General features: G+C 37.6%; 1 protein-coding gene and 1 non-coding gene across 5 annotated transcripts in view; both read left to right on the forward strand.

Annotated features, from left to right (window-relative positions):
* Positions 1-20,106, forward strand: part of AOPEP (aminopeptidase O (putative)) — a 374,694-nt gene that overhangs the window by 24,115 nt on the left and 330,473 nt on the right. The window lies entirely within an intron of this gene.
* On the forward strand, positions 2,865-2,937 carry TRNAR-UCU (transfer RNA arginine (anticodon UCU)). Its single transcript has one exon. It is a non-coding gene; the product is annotated as a tRNA-Arg (tRNA).

Here is a 20,106-nt window from a genome sequence, read left to right on the forward strand (position 1 = left end):
CCCCGCTCGCCACAACTAGAGAAAGGCTGCACGCAGCAATGAAGACCCAACGCAGCTAAAAATAAATACATAAATAAATTTTAAAAAATGATTTACGATTTTTTTCTTACATAGATTTCTTTTAAAAGTTGTTATATCTAGCTCTCAGGAAAATGATTAATGAATAAGAATAGGGAAGGAAGCTTTTTTTTTTTTTTCTTTTTCCTTTTTTTTTTTCTGTTCTCTTTGGAGAGAGCCTTCAGTTACTATCTTTCTGTATTCCTCGCTATTCCAGAATTCAGTTAGGGCTTCTTAAATGGATAAGAGTAAAGACAGTGGCATGTTCTTGATTCACCTACTTAGGATGGATAATTGTCAACAACAGTAGTTGTTCCCTCTGCAGTGGGAAAAGGGAGTAAAAAAGGGGATGATCAATTATTCCAGGGTCTTCAATGTGAGTTTTTTTGAGGAGGGGTTGTATGATGACATCTCCCATCAGGAATGGGAATAAGCTTCTCTAAGGAATCTGTTTCAAACCACCCTTCATACTAATATTTCAAAATGAAATCTAACTCATGTTTCCTTTACACAAGAGGAACAGATGTAATAGAGCCCAGACTTTCTCTGCCCTGGAGTCACTACTTTAGCAGTGGGCCCCTCTGCAGGCTTTTAGGACTGGTGTCAACAGGAAGGAAGAAGCAGAGTCAGTAGAAAGCCCTTCCCCTGGGCTTCCCTGGTGGCGCAGTGGTTGAGAGTCCGCCTGCCGATGCAGGGGACGCGGGTTCGTGCCCCGGTCCGGGAAGATCCCACATGCCACGGAGCGGCTGCGCCCGTGAACCATGGCCGCTGAGCCTGCGCGTCCGGAGCCTGTGCTCCGCAATGGGAGAGGCCACAACAGTGAGAGGCCCGCGTACCGCAAAAAAAAAAAAAAAAAAAAAAAGCCCTGCCCCATCTGATCATCAGACAGCCTTCCTTCTGCCAAATTCAGCTCTGTTTGACAAGCTGAACATGGCAGTAGCACCCGGACTGTATCATACTGTATCCAAGAACTTGTAGAAAAGACCTAACATCCCTGTTCTTTCAGCTGCTTCCCTCATGGAGGCCTACTGCCCGCCATTTTCCTCTACCATCCACGCCAGTACTGTTCTCAAAGACTTTCTCTTGGCCAAGTGCAAGCCCTGTTGCTCCCGTTGAACATGTGCCTTACTTTATAGAAAAGTCCTAACAGTGTTTTTCTGACCATTCTAATTTCCCTGTCACTTTTTAAAGTATAGATATGTTACCAGGCAAAGCTGGTTTTTTTAACCAGTGTTTTCTTGAGTTGTATACAAGATGATTTAAAGTGGTACATGGATAAGCATATTTTGAATTTTAATATATGGGGGAAAAGTGTGTATTAGCACTTCAAACCCACGATTTCATGGTTATTACAAAAGGTGAGTCAATGGTGAAGTGGATTGAAGGAAAATATTTAAAAAATAATAATACAGATGGTGTGAGGATGGCAAAAATACTGAAGACGGTACATACGTGACTAAAGCTTGGGAAATACTGTTTTAAACAAATACTCAAGGCTAACACTTTTTGAAATAGTCTTCAAAATAATATCAAAATAAGTTCTAAGATTGAAATGCTGTGCCATGTTGGAAGGAGATGTGTACTTAGCATAATTCTTTAACTGTAAGTTCCTGTTGAAATCAATATGTATCTTTTTAAAATAGTCCCTTTAAAGTACTAAGCTTATTTTTTTTTATTGGAGTATAGTTACTTTACAATGTTGTGTTAGTTTCTGCTGTACAGTGAAGTGACTCAGCTAGATGTATACATATATCCCCTCCCTCTGGGACCTCCCTCCCACTGCCCACCCCATCCCTCCCGTCTAGGTCATCACAGAGCACCGAGCTGAGCTCCCTGTGCTATACAGCAGGTTCCCTCTAGCTATCTGTTTTACACATGGTAATGTATATATGTCAACCCTAATATCCCTAATAATCCTTGCTAATATCATTTATATGTTTCTATTGAGTCTTTTGTTCTAAATTATGTAAGATTTTCTATCTTCCATAGGACACTTGTGAGAAAATCACTGTAAAACTTTGTTTAAATGGTTTGCTTTTCTTTTTTCCCCAATTTTTAAAATAACAGCTTTATTTAGATGTAACTCAGACACCATAAAATTCACCCTTTAAAAGTGTACAGTTCAGTGCTTTTTAGTATATTCACACAGTTGCGTAGCCATCACCACAGTTTAATTTTAGGAGATCTTCATCACTCCACAAGGAATCCTTTTATCCATTAGTAGTCAGTCCCCATTTTGCCTTTCCCCAGCCCCCGGCAACCACTAATATACTGTCTGTCTCTGCGGATATGCCTGTTTTGGACATTTCATATAAATAGAATCATATAATATTTGGCCTTTTGTGTCTTTCTCTCACTTAGCATAATTTTTTCAAGCCTCATCCATGTTTAGTATATATCAGTATGTCTTTCCTCTCTATGGCTGAGTAATATTCCATTGTATGGATATACCACATTTTGTTTTTCCATTCATCACTTGATGGGCATTTGGATTGTTCTGCTGTTTTTAAACAATATTAAAAATACCTGAGGCTTTTGAAATAGTCATTGGATGACTCTGCAGGTGTGTTCTAGAGGGGATTCATGCTGTGAGTGGGAACTGGATTTCTAGTCCTTTGTGATCATAGATTCGAGGAGTCTGCACCTGTAATCTCTTTATGCTAATAAAATATATTCTCCTACGAGCTAGAGCAGTAACTTTTTCTCCATGGTAGAACATTTGTTACTAATAAACTACTTTCAGATTATTTCTTTAAGGCCAAAATATCAAAAATAGCTTCTATTAAAAACAGTGGTTTTCAGGGACTTCCCTGGTGGTCCAGTGGTTAAGACTCTGTGCTTCTACTGCAGGGGGCACAGGTTCAATCCCTGGTTGGGGAACTAAGATCCTGCATGCCATGTGGTGTGGCTTCAAAAAGTAAAAACAAACAAAAAAACCCAGTGGTTTTCAACATTTCTAGAAGAGGAAATCTTACTTAAAAAGCTGATATTTTTCTCTATATTTTCTTTTCCAATTTCTTTATTTTTACCCTACTGAACCCTGTAACCCAGCTCTATTAATCTAGATCCTGTTTCCAGTATATGAATATTTATGGACATAATAAATTCTATTACTTCTCCTAATAGAGTTTTAAAAGTTTTGTTAATTTTTATCATAGCATAACAAAAATTCCTGGGTAGTTTGATAATGCTTTCATCATTAAATATTAGATATTAAGCCAGTTCTTTTTATTTTTAAAGGCTATATTAGTTGAATTATATCCACAAAAGTGTTCAATAGTTACTTATCTTGGCCCTGTGGTATGCAAAGCACTTGGTGAAATAATACCCCTTCCTTTTGAATCTGCTATGGTCAAACCTTATTTCAACTGTTGTACTGCATTGAGGACAGTGAGTGACCTCAAGTGTGACCTGGGATTTTTATGAGGGTTTTAGAAACTGTCATGTGAAAATCAGGTGAAAGAACTGATATTCCATTTTTGAAGAGATGAAGCCATTCAGAGCTTGTCTATAGGAGTCTTTTCTTCTGGAGAATGGTGGGAAGAAATTTGAGGGAAAGGAGCATATATCAACAAGGCTGGTATCCCTGGAAGCCTAGAAGTAGACCTAAAACATGAGTTTGTGTTCTAATATCCCATCCTTATTTACCTTTCCGTCATCTTCCAACCCCTAGAATGTCTAGTCCAGTGTCTCATGGTAAGAGTGTTGCCTATTCAGGGATATATAGAATGTTATATTATTGCATCATCATTAATACATGATTTTAGCTTTAACAAATAGGATATCAACATGTAAAGTGTTGTTTGGTATTATGCAATTTTATATAGTTAACTTTTATTAGGTCAGGATTAAAATATACCTTTCACTTGGTGTGTATGTGTAAGATTTTATTACTCCTTAAAAGGCAGGGCCTGTAGCATAATATAAATTGCAGGACCTGTGACATAGTATAAATTGCCTTGCCAGTAAGCAGTAGAATATGGTGTTTGTGAATGGTGGGAAGACTGGTGATGGTGGATAGCCATGTTTGTATGGGAATACGGGAGTAGTTTTTTACCTGTTTCAGTGTCGCCATTCTCTTTCAACTCATGGATTTAGGATCTAATGCACTTCCTGTGCTTTAAATGGACATTTTTGATCTAGACTTGGTCTGTGCTTCAGGCAAAGCGTAGTTTTAAGAGTCTACGATCTGAAATCAGACCATATGAATCTAAATTTCAACTCTGCCATCTAATAACTGAATTTAAGGAAGTATCTTCACCTATCTGGGCCTCAAATTACTCATCTGTAGAAAGGATGAAAAACCTACCTCACTGGGTAGATAGAGGTAAATAGATGCAATGATGTACTTAATACGCCTAGCCTTATAGCAAGCAGTTGTTAGATGGAGTTGCTAATTGTCGTTAATATTGCTATGCAAAGGTCAGGTGCCTTCTCAAAGATTTCTGAGTAGTCCGGAGGAGTTCTGAATTGACTGACTCCCCATAGGCTAAAGACTCTGGTCTACCTGATTTCTCTAAGGCATTCTAGATTCATGTTGCTAGCTTGGGACCAATATGTTCTAGGGAAGTTTTTGGGTGAATAGTATTCTCCTGGCCTGCCATAGTCCAGATCTGTTCCCCGCCTTGTTTCCTGAACCTCTGAAACGTGGAGTGTTTGTGGAGTGGGAGTCCTCTGGCATTTTTTCAGAGGAGCAATGGCTGAATGTGCAGATATTCCATAGGAACACTGGAACCTCAGAGCACTGTGAAAAATTGCACCATTTTATCCTGTAGGAGAAAAGAAGTACCTTTGTCTCAGGGGAGATATAGAAAGGGGCAAGAAAAAAGGTTTTATACCGGCACGGGGGGGACGAAGTGGACTATATCTAAGTCTCCGTGAGTATCTTAAAACTATTCAATTTTATATGATTGAGGTATCCATTCAACAAGTGTCTATTAAGCATTTATGGACACTGCTTAGCTTTGTCTAGGAGAGAGTGTGTTAGGAAACCCCTTGGGTTTCATTACTAAGACTGCTTCTCAAATCCAGGTTGGGATCTTTATACTCTTTTCCTGGTGGCAGGTTGCAGAGGCTCAAGCTGGTGTTCTCTCTTCTCAGAACTGCCTGCACCCACTCCTCTCCTTGGATTTTGTTTTTCCTAAGACTGTCTACAGATAAGCCACACTTTCCTTAGCTTTTGCCTTTCCTTGTTGCCCCTATGGTTGTCTTCAGACTCTTAGGGATTTTCTTGCTAATCCTTATGGAAAAAATAGAAAACAACTAACATATGTAGGGTTGTTTAAAGATTTGGAGATTCTACAATTACAATTACCAATTCAGTGCTGAGATAGTAACTGCTAAAATTGGAATTGGAAGACAAGATGGGCTTCTGTCTTCTTTATGCTAAGCAGGAAGACCACCAAACCAATTCTGTTCCATGTACCACTCCTCTGTCTCCTCTATGCCCACTGAAAATCCTTCCTTCCAGCACCAATGGAGATAGAATCCTGCCTGGTCTCAAGTGTGCAGTTTGCATTTCCAAGGACCTCCAGATGTGATGATCTGTTTTAAAATATACCCGGGGTTTTGTTTTAATCAGGTATGATAGGATGACAGACATGGAGACAAATGCCTTTGAAAGAAGAGTTTATTATTTACAGTTCCCAGGAGAAGGGAGCTGGCTATGCAGGGTCACACTGGAGGCACCGGGGTTGATAGGAGGCAGGAGGAGTAAGGGGGAAGCATGGACATGAGCCTTTATTGTGGTTTCTGGGGAAAAGGCAAGGCAGGACAGAGTCAGCAGACTTAGGATTGGCTAGTTTGAATAATTTCAGAGGCTCTGGGCTACAAGGGTGGTCCCTAGTTGTCTGGTATCTTGCCTTGGGTGATTTAGGGTAGGGGAAATATTGGCTTGATGTGTGAGTTAGATAAAGGAGGTGGCTGGGGGTATGGACTGTGGATTGGCTGGTTTGCATATTAGCTAGCCCTGGAAGGGGTTGTCTCTCCAGCATCAGCAAGGCCTCAAGATCTCAAGTGTTATAAAATACAGAAAATAAAAAAAAACATGACTAATATCTATCCTTGTCAGTAGAAGCATACTTATCGCAGAGTGATTCCTTTGGGGATATTTTCTTATTGAATGATACAAAGAGTGGTAAGGTATATCCCCAAAGTTTACAGTCTAGCTTAGTATTGATAGGTAAAGGCTGCACACATGAAATTGTGACTAGTCGTGCAAGGCACAACTTTATGTGCTAGGAAGATCCACACAGTGTAATGGAAGTTCAGTGAAAGGGAGATCAGAGTGTCCTAGAAACAATACAGGGCAGTGATTAAAAGGACAGTCTTTGGAGTCAGACTGCTGGGTTCATCTGGCTTCATAATTTATTAGTCGTATAACCTTCAGCAAGTTGTTTAATCCTTGTGTTTCAGTCTCCTCATCTGTAAAATTAGTTTAATGATACCTACCTCATAGAGTCATTATGAGACTAAGTGAGTTAGTACATTGAAAGTACTAACTTTAGAACAAAGCCTAGCACTTAGTAAGTATTCATGAAGTGTTGGCTGATTTTAGGACTGTGGAGGAAGTTTAGTGGAATGGATAGAACTGACCTTTCCTTTAAGGAGGAGAGAGAGGAATTGTTCCTTTGTTTGGGCAGGGGATGGTATGGGGTGGTGAGTCTGGCAGATTCAGGTAAAAGAGGTTGATCTGGTAGGATGTTTGAAAAAATAGGTTGGTGAGAGCTTTGATACTAAGGAGTTTGCGTTTTTTGTTTTTTTTTTCTTTAAACCACAGAAATTCATTTGAGGCATGCCATTTTATTTTATTTTTTAAAAGTGGGGACATGATGATAAATTAGTGCTTCAGGGACCTTCGTCTTGGTGGTGTGGTTTTGGAGAGAGGAGAGGCTTGGGTCAGAGTGTACAAGCTGTGAGATAGCAATAGAAACAAGCATCTTTAAAATCTTTGTGGTTTAAAAAAAATAGAGATATGTCTCTTGCTCATGCTGCATGTTCATCACAGCTCAGTTGGAGGCTCTCCTTTATCATAGTCCTTCAGAGACCCAGACTGATAGAATAGCCAATATCTCATATTTTGTTTGCCTTAAGAGAGGGAAAAGAACGCTCTAGAGGGTCAGGCACCAGCAATTAAATACGAGGCCTGGAAATGACACTCACACTTCCATTTACAACTCATTGGGTACAACTAGTCACATGGCAGTAACCAACTACAAGGGTTCCAGAAACTGTAGTTTTCTGTGTTTGAGAGGAGGGGCCAGGGAGGTGAAACTGGAAATATTCGTAAATAGCACTAATGACTGCTCACCATACAAGGAGACTCGTTTAGAAGGTTGTTGTATGATAGTTCAAGTAGGAGATCTTAGCTTCTGAATTAGGGTTGTTGCAGTCAATGTGGAGAAGAGTTGGATGGAAGACAATTTGAAGGAAGAAAATTTAAAGGTTGGTAATTGATTGGATAGAGTTACAAAGGAAAGAGGAGTCAGGATGAGGCAAAACTTCTGGGCCCAGTGGAAGGTGACGCTGCCATAACAGACGGAAATATGGAAGTTGTTGTCTGTTAAGGGAGTGGCAGGATGGTAGCTGGATGCCCTACAGGCCTCTAGAGCTGTGCTCCTTGAAATGTAGTCCATGGCCAGTGTCTACCCACAAACTAGTTGGTCTGCAAGAAGAGAAGTGCAGAAATAAAGAGTAATAATTTAGAAACTGTTATAGTAATTTTCGTCTTTTTTTCCTATGCTGTTGTTTGTTCTGATTGTGTTTATATTAAATCTAATAATTTTAAAATAGGGGCTTGTATTTTGTATGGCTTTTTTCTTTTTTTGTGATTTGTTTTTATTATATTTTACAAAAGTATTGAACTGTAACGGGAAAAAATGACTAGCCCCTTACCACAGATAGTTTGAGCAGCATTGCTTTGGAGATAGGTGACAGGGACTTAACGATCAGAGCTGTTGATAAGGTGTTGAGTCCTTTCCATAGAATGATTAGTTGAGTATCTGATATGTGAGCAAAAGGAAGACTCCAGAATGGAAGAGGGCCCAGGACTGAGCCTTGGGGAACACCCAGTGTTCTGGAGTCAGAGATGTAAGAGGAAAGATAGGTAGTACAATGTCTTAGGAATCATCGGAAGGTAGTAGTGTCAGATGCCACAGAGAGTCAAGAAAAATGAGGACTGAGGTCAAGCTAGATGTGGTAAGAAGTAAGTCATTGTGAATGTTTAAAAGTAAACTTTCAGTGAAGTGGTTTGGTCAGTTGCCAGATTTCAACAGTTATAAGAAATGTGTGATCATACAATGGAAGAGGTATAAATTACCAGTTGAAAAACTTTGATAGCAAAATGAAAGCAAAGACTAGAATGGTAGTTATTGGGCCAAAGAAGGGAAGACACATTTATGTTATCCTTGTTTCTTTCCAGCATGAAAGCCTGAGCAACTTTAAAGGCTCCTGTCAGCTGAGAGGTGGGAAAGTAGATGTGGGAAGAAGGAAGGAGGTGGCAGTGGTCTGTGGCCAGGAGCAGGAGTGGAAAGCAGAAGCCATGGCAGTGAACCTGGGGGTGGAGATGAGGGTGGATTGAAGAGGAATGGTGCAGAACCCAGATAACTACTGGGAGGTGGCAAATCGAGTGTGGTCAGGGGGCAAACATGGGAACTTGCAAATCTCAGCTGACTCAGATGGGAAAATACAAGGGGGCACTTTACTGGGGTCAAGCATTAATGCGGTGGATGTGGTCACAGTTAAGTAAGCAGGGACTCAGAAGCCCTTGTGAGAGTATCCATGAAATGGCTTGAAATTGTGATTATGGGTTCAGCTTAGGAAATTCAACTTCTTACTCTAGTCAATGCTCAGTAAATAGGAGTATTGAATAATAATGTAATGGAAGGAGGAATGGAGTGGGGTTACTTAATCCCCAGTCATGATTAAAAGAAGAATAAAAATATGGTATAAAATGGATATAGGATAAAATTATTTATAGCTAATATTTAGAAACACAGTCATTATTCTTCAAAAGTAAGAAAAGAATAAATGTGTGAAGTTAGGTGCACTAAACATTATAAAGTTTGAAAAGCGCCTCAAAATTCCTACCTGTCAGAGAACTATGTTACTGATCTCTCATTTTCATTGAACTGTCTCTTCTTTTAAGTGTTAGAGTGGGGCAAGAGCTGGGCAGAGATGCAGTGTCTATTGTTTGTACCCACTTCTCCCTTCCCTGACCTAATTATTCTCCCTTCACCGTCCTGAACTCAGCCCTCAGGAGTCCCCTCACCTTGGCTGTTGTCTGTGATGGGCCTTTTTTTTTGGTTTCCAAATGACATTGATACGAGGTGGCATGGCCTGGTTACTCTGTAGGATTGCCATGCACTAGAGGCCATGTATATAGTGATTAAGAACACTCTGGAGTCCAGCTGCATGAGTTCACGTGTTGGTAATCTTGGGCACTTAGCCTGTCTGGGGATAATTTCCTCATCTGTAAAAGGGGATAGTAAGAATAAAAAGGATTTCAAGAGAGTAGGAGAGTGGCGGCTACATAGTAAGCACTGAATAAATAATAAATTCTTCTAAGTAGATACTCTCTTATAGGTGTTTTCACTACCTTTCACTAGTTTTAAGTTTTTCATAAGTGCACTTTTAAAAAAAAACCTGACAAATCAGGTTATTTGCCCCTGGATAGTGGAAAGTTGTCTGGATATATAAAGTCCTGTTCCTTGAGCAAGATGACAAAGGCCAAGGGAAGAGGGAAGGATAAAGGATTATAGGAGGACATGGTCAAACTTGATGGGAGAGGTGTAGCTACAACAGACAATGTTCTGATTGATTCATTCTTTGTTGTGTTCTATTGATATGTCTTTAATAGTTTTGACACAGAAAGGTTATTTTCTAATTTAGGTATTTCATTTTAAATCTTTAATTGTTGGTAGTTCCCAAAACAAATAAGTCAGTGTTGATGAAGACACATCTCCTAAGGAGGAATCAGATATCGAAGTTAAGAAGGTAAGTAACCTTTCCAGTGCCTTCACTGGCGGCCTCCATGGGCAAGTATGACTTCTTGAAAAAGGCGTAGAAGAGCAAAATCTCCTTTTCTGTATAACTGTAATGAGTTCTCCCAGGAGTCCTTTTCCGATCACTCTGCTATAATTTAGTTTAAGTGGCACTTTTTTAGAAAACTGAAACAAGGTGTATTTTGTGAGCAAGTAGCAATCAAAGGGATAAATTCCTTCCTCTTTGAAAATGGAGTGAAATCACTTCTAATATGATCTTTGCAATGCCTGATGATAATGTGAGCATAAACACATTAGGCACCAAAGAGGAATGGCATCTGGATGCTAAGATGTGATCAGAACAGCCAGAATAAACACAAGCTGCCGTGAGGGAATCTGAATTCCATCATACCACATCATGTTGAAGCATAATTCAGTGTACTGATACTGATGCGAGTAGAATCAGTTTTTGTTTTCAGCGTTCACATTTTCGACCTCTTTCTCCCTCACCCCTTGACTGGTTTGTTATAATATATAAATCAAGCCACAGCTGACGGTGATTTGCTTTCTTTATCCAGGAAAAGGTCTTTGGCTCTGATTCTGACTTGGCTTCACTGCATTATCTTCATCACAAGCACTTTTTGTAATTCCTGCAACAACCTTAACTCTAGTTGTTTTTTGTTTTTTGCATATACATATCACAATAGGATCTTTCATTACATGATCACAATGATCACAAATTATATGCAGTCACTCTTATATGCTTCATGAAAGCAGTTAGTTTAAAGAAAAGAGATACTATTTAAAACTTGAGACCAGAGAGCATAGTTTATCTTATTTATAGTTTGGCTTAAAGGTTGGTATTTAAGTTACTATCCTACCACATGTGGTAATCCTGCAAAGTGCTATATATTTTTATTTATAGTTAAGGGTATAAAGCAAAATCCCCTTTTCATTATGTTATCTTGCATTATTTACTCAGTGATAAATGACGTTGCCTCGTGGGTATGAGTTTTGCGATGAAAGACCCTATTGTAGCATGTATTTATATGGGGGAGGGGGAAGGTTGTTAGAGTTATGGTTCCCAAGGGAATTTAAACTCCGAATATCCTGGTACTTATTCAGTTAAAACATATAGCTTAATGTTGTTTTAACACTGTGTTTTTACTTGAAGTAAAAGAAAAATTAAAAGGAATGAACAAAGGGGAAAAACTTAAAGTTAAAATGCCAGAAACCAAATACAGTGACTGAAAGCATGTCAGCATGTCCCAAACTCAAAGATTAAAATTGTACCAGAGATAATGGTGATCTTTTGATTGGCTTGTTTCTGCTGTTTAAAAATTACTTCAACTTTAAAAGTTTATTAACTGTTTAAGAGCAAATGATTTCTGTTAAATTGAGGCTATATGAAAATGAGGATCTGAAAGAAAAGTTCTGAGGGACTTGAGAGTTTAATAGCTGCTCAAACCTTTGAGTAGAAAACCTGTTCCATGCTATGTCCGTTTGTCCAATATTCGTAAGAATTTATACTTGAAGAAGGAAAGAGCTAGATATTTTGGAGGGAGGGTTAGTATATTAGAATATATTTGTTTTGAAATAGAATTTTAAAAAAGACAGATAAATGAGAGGAGATACCAATTTTGAATAAAGTAGAAATTAATTCAATCTCAACTCATTCAGAATTTTGGATAATTTTAACCAGAAATGGGCTGCCATTTTGCTAGGTATAAAAATAAGGACTTCCTAACAAATTATAAGATTTTAGGACTAATATAGTTGAGGCAAATGTACTTTGCTCCCAGTTCACTGAGCACTTAAAATATAATTCCATTGTCTTCTGGGCCTCCATTGTTTCTGATAAGTCAAGTGACAATCTGATGAGAGGCCAGCTATCATTTGTGTTACTGTCCCCCAATGTAATGTTTTGTTCTGGCTGCTTTCAAGTTTTAAAGTTTTTGAGTCTCAGCAGTTTGACTATGATATGCTTAGGTGTGGTTTCCTTTGCATTTGTCTTGTTTGGGTTTGTTCAGATTCTTGAATCTTTAGATTTACATATCTCACCAAATTTGTAAAATTTTAACTATTCTTTTAAAAATAAATGGTTTCTTTCAGAACACTTTTAGATTTACTAAAAAAGTTGTGAAGATAGTATAGAACTCTCACATACATCATCCAGCTTCCCCTAATGGTATACATAATATACATATAACCATGATGTCTTTGTTAAATGATAAAAGTAACATCGGTACAGTGATATGAACTACAGTTTTCCACGAATGTCCTTTTTTTTTTCTTTCCTGTTTTAGGATCCAATGTAGGATACCGCATTACATTCCATTTTCATATCCCCAAGTCTCCTCCAATCTGTAACAGTTTCTTAGATTTTACTTGCTTTTCATGCCTTGAATTTTAATTTTTTTTTATTTTTATTTTTGGCCACGCCGCGTGGCGTGTGGGATCTTAGTTCCCGGACAAGGGATGGAACCTGCACCCCCTGCAGTGGAAGTATGGCATCCTAACCACTGGATCGCCAGGGAAGTCCCCATGCCTTGACATTTTTGAAGAGTACTGGTCAAGTATTTTTTAGAATGTCCCTTAATGTCAAGTTTGTCTGGTGTTTTCTTATGCTTAGGTTATTGGTTTTGGGAAGAATACTACAGAGGTAAAGCGCCCTTCTTATCAAATCAAATCAGGCAATAATGATATTGATATGACTTAATAACTTTGATAATGTGGTCAAGTTTATGTCTGCAGGTTCCTCTACTGTAAACTTAGTATTTTTCCTTTTCCATTCTCTATTCTTTGGAAGCAAGTCACTAAATGCAGCTTATACTCAAGAGGAGGGAAATTAAACTCTGCTTCTTGGAAGAGGTAGTACCTACATCTAATATTTGGAATTCTTCTGTAAGGAAGATGTATCCTACCCTACCTCCCCTCTGCCCATTTATCAATCATTTGTTTATATTAAAATATAGTCGTCATAGGTATTTATTTTATTCTTTGGGTTCTAATCCAGTACTATCACTGTTTATGATCTTACTCAGATTGTTCCAGCTTTGGCCATTGGAAGCTCTTTCAGTTGGTTCCTATGTCCTTTTTGGATGCCCCTTCCTTTTTTTTTTTTTAAACTTCCTTACTTTGGGGCCTATATGATGCTCCAGGCTCATCTTATGTTTTCCCTGTCCCAGTACTAGAGTCAGCCCTTTCTCCAAGGAGGCCTGGTTCCTGTTATTGGAAAAGGTATTTAGAAACCACGATCTGGGTGCTGCTTGTTCTCACTCTTCATTATTTTTTAAATATTTTATTGAGGTAAAATTGGTATGTAATATTACAGTTGACCCTTAAACAACATGGGTTTGAACTGCAGGTCCACTTACATGCAGATTTTTTTCAATAAATACGAACTACAGTACTACATGATCCATGGTTGTTATGTGCTGGTGCAGAACCATGTATATGAAGTGCTGATTTTAAGTTATGCACAGATTTTCAACTGCACAGGGGGTTGGCACCCCTAACCCTGCTTTGTTCAAGGGTCAACTGTATATTAGTTTCAGGTATACACTATAATAATTTGATATTTGTATACACTACAAAGTGATCATCACAAAAATTCTGGTTACCATCTCTCACCATACAATTAATCCCCTTTTCATCCACCCCCAAACCCCTTGCCCACTGATAAACTACCAATCTGTTCTTTGTATCTATTAGTTTAGTGTAGTTTTGTTTGTTCATTCGTTTTGGTTTTTAGATTCCACAAATAAGTGAAATCATACAGTATTGGTCTTTCTCTGACTGACTTGTTTCACTTAGCATAATACCCTCAAGGTCCATCCATATTGTTGAAAATGACAAAATTTCCTTCTCTTTTATGGCTGAGTAGTATTACATTATGTATATGTAACTCACATCTTCTCTATCCATTTATCCATCAGTGGGCGCTTAGGTTGTTTCCGTATCTTGGCTAATGTATGTAATGTTGCAGTGAACGTAGTGGGTGCGTATATCTCTTCAAATTAGTGTTTTTGTTTTCTTTGCTATACCCAGAAATGGAGTACCTGATCATATGGTAGTTCTATTTTTAAGTTTTTGAAGAACTTGCATACTGTTTTCCATAGTGGCTGTACTAATTTACATCCCCCCCAACAGTGTAGGAGGGATCCCACCTCTCCACAACCTCACCAACACTTATTTCCTGTCTTTTTGATAATAGTCATTCTGACAGGTGTAAGATGATATCTCATTGTGGTTTTGATTTGGATTTCCCTGAGGATTGATGTTGAGCATCTTTCCATGTGCCTGTTGGCCATCTGTATGTCTTCTTTGGAAAAATGTCTATTTAGATGCTCTGTCCAGTTTTTAATCACCTTTTTTGTTGTTATTGAGTTAGATGAGTTCTTTATATATTTTGGATATTAGCCATTTATTGGATATATGATTTGCAAATAACTTCTTCCATTCAGTAGGTTGCCTTTTTGTTTTGCTGATGGTTTCCTTTGCTGTGCAGAGCTTTTTAGTTTGGTATAGTCCCATTTGTTTATTTTTGCTTTTGTTGCCATTGCCTTTGGAGTCAGATCCAAATACACACACACACACACGTGTGTGCGCGTGCACACGCACACACACACACATACACACACACACATATAGAAGAGTGATGTGAAGGAGCTTACCACCTGTGATTCTTTTAGGAGTTCTATGGTTTCTCAGTTTACATTCAAGTCTATAATCTGCTTCAAGTTAATTTTTGTGTGTGGTATAAGGTAGTGGTCCAGTTTCATTCTTTTGCATGTGGCTGTCCAGTTTTCCCAATACCATTTATTGAAAAGTATTTTCAATACTTTTGTATTGTATGTATGTTGTATATTCTTGGCTCCTTTGTTATAAATTAGTATACGTGTGGGTTTATTTCTGGGCTCTCTATTCTGTTCCATTGATCTATGTGTCTCTTTTTATGCCAGTATTATACTATTTTGATTACTATAGCTTTGTAGTATAGTTTGAAATAGGGAGCATGATACATCCAGCTTTGTTTTTTTTTTCCTCAAGATTGCTTTGGCTATTAAGGGTCTTTTGTGGTTCCATACAAATTTTAGAATTATTTGTTCTAGTTCTGTGAAAAGTGTAATTTAGATAGGGATTGCATTGAATTTTTAGATTGCTTTGGGTGGTATGGGCATTTTAACAGTATTAATTATTTCAGTCCATGAGCGTGGACAAATCTTTCCATTTGTTTATGTCTTCAATTTCTTTAATCAGTGTCCTATAGTTTCCAGTGTTTAGGTTTTTCATCTTCTTGGTTAAATTTATTCCAAGATATTTTTTTCTTTTTGATGCAGTTGTAAATGGGATTGTGTTCTTAACTTCTCTTTCTGATATTTTGTTACTGCTGTATAGAAATGCCACAGATTTCTGTATATTAATTTTGTATCCTGCAACTTTATCAAATTCATTTGTACTTCTAAGAGTTTTTTGCTGGAGTCCTTTGAGTTTTCTCTACATAGAGTATATCATCTGCAAATAGTGATGGTTTTACTTCTTCCTTTCTTATTTGGATGCCTTTTATTATTTTCTTGCTTAATTGCCATGGCTAGGACTTCCAATACTAAGTTGAATAAAAGTTGTAAGAGTAGGCATCCTTGTATTGTTCCTGATCTTAGAAAAACAGCTTTCAGCTTTTCATTGTTAAGTATGTTGTTAGGTGTGGGTTTGTCCTATATGGCCTTTATTATGTTGAGGTATGTTCCCTCTATTCTCATTTTGTTGAGAGTTTTTATCCTAAATGGATGTTCAATTTTGTCAGATGCTTTTTCTGCATCTATTGAGATGCGCATATGATTTTTATCTTTAATTTTGTTAATGTAATGTATCCCTATGATGATTTGCTGTGTTGAACCATCCTTGGATCACTGGAATAAATCCCACTTGATCATAGTGCAGGATCTTTTTAATGTATTGCTGTAATTAGGTTACTAATACTTTGTTGAGGATTTTTGCATCTTTGTTCATTGGGGATATTGGCCTGTAATTTTCTCTTCTTTTCTTTTGTTTTCTTTTCTTTTTGTGGTGTCCTTGTCTGGTTTTGGTATGAGGGTAATGATGGCCTCAAAAAATGAATTTGGAAGTGTTCCCTTCTCTTCAGTTTTTTGGAACAGTTTGAGAAGGATATGATTAAATCTTCTTTGAGTGTTTGGTAGAATTCACCACTGAAGCCATCTGGTCCTGGACTTCCGTTTGTTGGGAAGTTTTTGATACTGATTCAGTTGCCTTACTAGTAATTGATCTATTCAAGATTTTTTATTTCTTTATGATTCAGTGTTGGAAGACTGTATGTTTCTAGGAATTTATTTTTTTCTATGTTGTCCAGTTTGTTGGCATATAATTGTTCATAGTAGTCTCCTATGTTCTTTTGTATTTCTGTGGTATCAGTTGTAACTTTTCCTCTTTCATTTCTGATTTTATTTATTTGAACTTACTGTCTTTTTTTCTTGGTGAGTCTAGTTTTGTTTATCTCTGCTCAGTTTTCCTTTTAGTTCATTTATTACAGCATTTATGTCCTTAATTATAATACTAATAGCTGCTTTAAGGTCCTTGCCTGCTAATTCTAATATTTTGGTCCACTCAAGTCAGTTTCCCTTGATTGCTTTTTCTTTGAATACGGGTCCTATGTTCTTGTTTCTTTTATGCCTAATAATTTTGAGTTTTATCTTGGACATTGTGCTGATATTTTATAGAAACTCTGGGTTCCTTATGTTCCTCTAAGCAGTACTAAATGTTTTATTTTATCAGGCAGTTAACTTGGCTGAACTCAAACTTCTGACTTTACCTTCCCTGCATTAGGCAGCAGTAAAAATCTCAGTTTAGTTCTGTTCATTTAGCATAAGAGGACTGTTTGGTTTGCCCCGAACATGGGGTCAGTTAGAAAATTGGGCAGTTTATATGTAGAATATGAGGCTCTCGTCCTTCCTGAAGTTTTCCTTCTTTACTTTCTAGCTGCTGAGTCAGTTCTGAACTCTGTCCTCCGATTCTTCAACCATTGAAATTGCAGATTTCAGTCTGAATTTTAGCTGCTCTGCCTAGCACCAAGTAGGGCCTACTGTTAGATGAAAAACTGTAAAACAGGAAGCTCAGTGCCATTCTCTTCTCCCAGGTGTCAACTACCTACAGTTTCTGTGAGCTTTTTGCTTATTCCCATATGCCTTCAGATTTTTTTTGTTGTTGTCTAGAGTTTATAAGTGTTGTCAATGGGAGGATTGGTCTGATATAAGCTATTCCACTACTACCAGAAGGGGCACTCCCCTTCATTTTAGAGGAAGAATAATATTAATTAAATAATTATAAAAACAGATGTAAAGCTAAAACTTTTTTTGTGCTGCAAAGTACACAGTGCTGTGAGATATCATAATAGGGTAATTTGACTTAATCAGTGAGGTCAGGAAAGCTTTCCTTGGGGACATGGTGGGGAGAGCAAGAGAGTTACTAGACAAAGGGAAAATTGAAGATGATTCCATGTATTTGTTGAATGAATGAATAATATAATCCAGCTTTCTCTGCATCTTGGCTTCTTTCTTTGCACATATTCTTATCCTCTTAATCTTTAATCATCTCTCCAGGCTTCTGTGATGATGAATGGGTATCTATAGCTATGGTTCTTATAAAATTATTCAGTGAAGCATGTCCTTCATGAAAATTTCTTGAGCCAAAGGACTTGTGGGTATGGACTATTTAAGTGGTATAGCAGGGTCCATATGATCAACTGAGTTAAAAGGAAATCCCCCTCCCAATATCAGGTATTTAGAAATGCTGGGTAAAATATAACAACATACACATGGCTACACACACACAGACACACATACACGCAAATTCAAAACCAAAAAAGGCTTATCTTAGTTGACCAAAATGGAGAGGGAATGTAAAGTTAGTATGATGAATAGGAGTCTAATCTAAGAGGCTCTCACAGAGGAATAGGTATAGGCCTTAATAGCTGGGTGTGGCAGGGGTGGGTAAGGGAGACTTGATCTCCACCAAGGAAGGGGTACCCAGCCATGGACTCAGTACATGTGGAGAACTAAAACTGAATTATTTGTGTAAAGCCAGAAGCCATAAGGGGGAGATCCCTACATTCAGTGGAGAAAGAAAATTCTGTTACACTGTCCCAACAGAGAGGCAAGGAAATCTGCTGTCTTCTCAGGGCTAGACATGGAAAGAATTCCCAAGTCCTTCAACTGAAGGAGCACACTGTATCTTGAGCAAGCCAAATAAAAATAAATCCACATTTAGTCACATTGAATGAAACTGTAGAAACTCAAAGATAATGAAAGAATATAAAAGCTACTAGGGAGAAAAAACAATAAATATCAAGAAATGCAAATTGATTACAAACTTCTTATCAGCAAAAAGATGTCAGAATATAGTAGAGTAATATATATTCAAAGTGCTAAGTGAAAATAACTGTCAGCCTAAAAGTCTACACTTAAATGATCACTTAATAGTGAGGATGTATTAAAGACATTTTCAAACATGCAAGTGTTGAAAGAGTTTACTACCCCCAGATTCCTCCTGAAAGAGTTACTAAAGATATACTTAAGTAAAAAGGAAATTGTGGCAAATTGTATTTTCCAAAAGGGGTCATAACAATATCTACCATCTCACATGCTCTTCTCCAATGTTACCTAACCAGAGGTGGAGTTGAATTCCCTCTTCTTGAATCTGGACTGGCCATATGACTCTCTTTTGAAACCAGTAGCATCTGGTGGAAGTGATACCACTTCCACAAAGCCTTGACCTTTGAGGCTAGATCAGAAAAGGTCATTCAGCGTTCAACTGGTTCTTTGGGACACTTGCTCTGGAGGCTGCCAGGTACCGTATAAGTTTTCTGACTATTCTGAGATTTCCATGTTAGAGAGGTTTTGTGTAGCCACTCTGATCATCAGACCTCCCAGACATGCCCATTCTCCACCGAGTGCCGTAGTCAAATTCATAAGATTCAGAAGAATGCCCTATCTGAGTAATATATATAAGGCGTATAATAAATATATTTTATATTTATAAAGAATATAATAAAATCTTGCTGTTTGAAGCTATAAAATTTTGGGTTAATTTGTTATGTAGCAGTAGTAACTGTAATAAAATTGAACCCCGAAAGAAGGAGTGAAATGTATGAAGGAGTGAAATGTATCCATCATGAGCAAGGAAGCTTGTGAACAAATAAGTACTGACTTTTTCCTAAGTTGGATGAAGGTTGTTGAAAACAATGTGATGCTAAGATATTAGCAACAATAATATGGAAGCTGGTATAGAGTAGGGAAGAGGAAGGACTCATGATAAGACTTTCTATGGTCCTTGTATTTTTCAGAGATTGACTTTAAGTAGGCATAGTCAAGAAAAGAAATAGATTGTATAAGGTATGAAACAGTAGAGGGAAAAAAGAGAATTCAGAAAAATTCAACAAAAAGTAGAAAAGTAAAAGCTAAGAAGCAAAGAAATTCATGGTAAATAGAAAGCACAAAATAAGTTGGTTGAGACTAGTGCTCTTATAACATAATCATGATAAATGGAAATAAAATTAATTTCAGTTATCTAAATGACTATATATTAAAAAAAATACAGCCCAATGTTGCTTTAAAAAGATACCCAAGGCAAAACAACCCAAAGAAGTTAAAAATAAATGGATAGAGAAGATATATCAGTATATCAGGAAAAAAAAAAAAAAAAAAAGAAAGCAGGTGTGACAATATTAATATTAGGCAAAATGGAATTCTAGGTGTTTTACCCAGGAAACACTTGCACATGTGTACCAGGAGACATGTACAAGGATGTTCATTGCAATATTGTAATAATGAAAAATTTGAAAGAACTGAAATTTCTATCAGTAGGGAAATGTATGGCTAAATTGTGGAATATTCAGGGACTTCCCTGGTGGCACAGTGGTTAAGACTCTTCATTCCCAATGCAGGGGGCCTGGGTTTGATCCCTGGTCAGAGAACTAGATTCCACATGCATGCTGCAACTAAGAGTTCGCATGCCACAACTAAGGAGCCCATGAACCGCACGCAACTAAGGAGCC

Source organism: Delphinus delphis, chromosome 6 (assembly GCF_949987515.2).
Source record: "Delphinus delphis chromosome 6, mDelDel1.2, whole genome shotgun sequence".
NCBI lineage: Eukaryota > Metazoa > Chordata > Mammalia > Artiodactyla > Delphinidae > Delphinus > Delphinus delphis.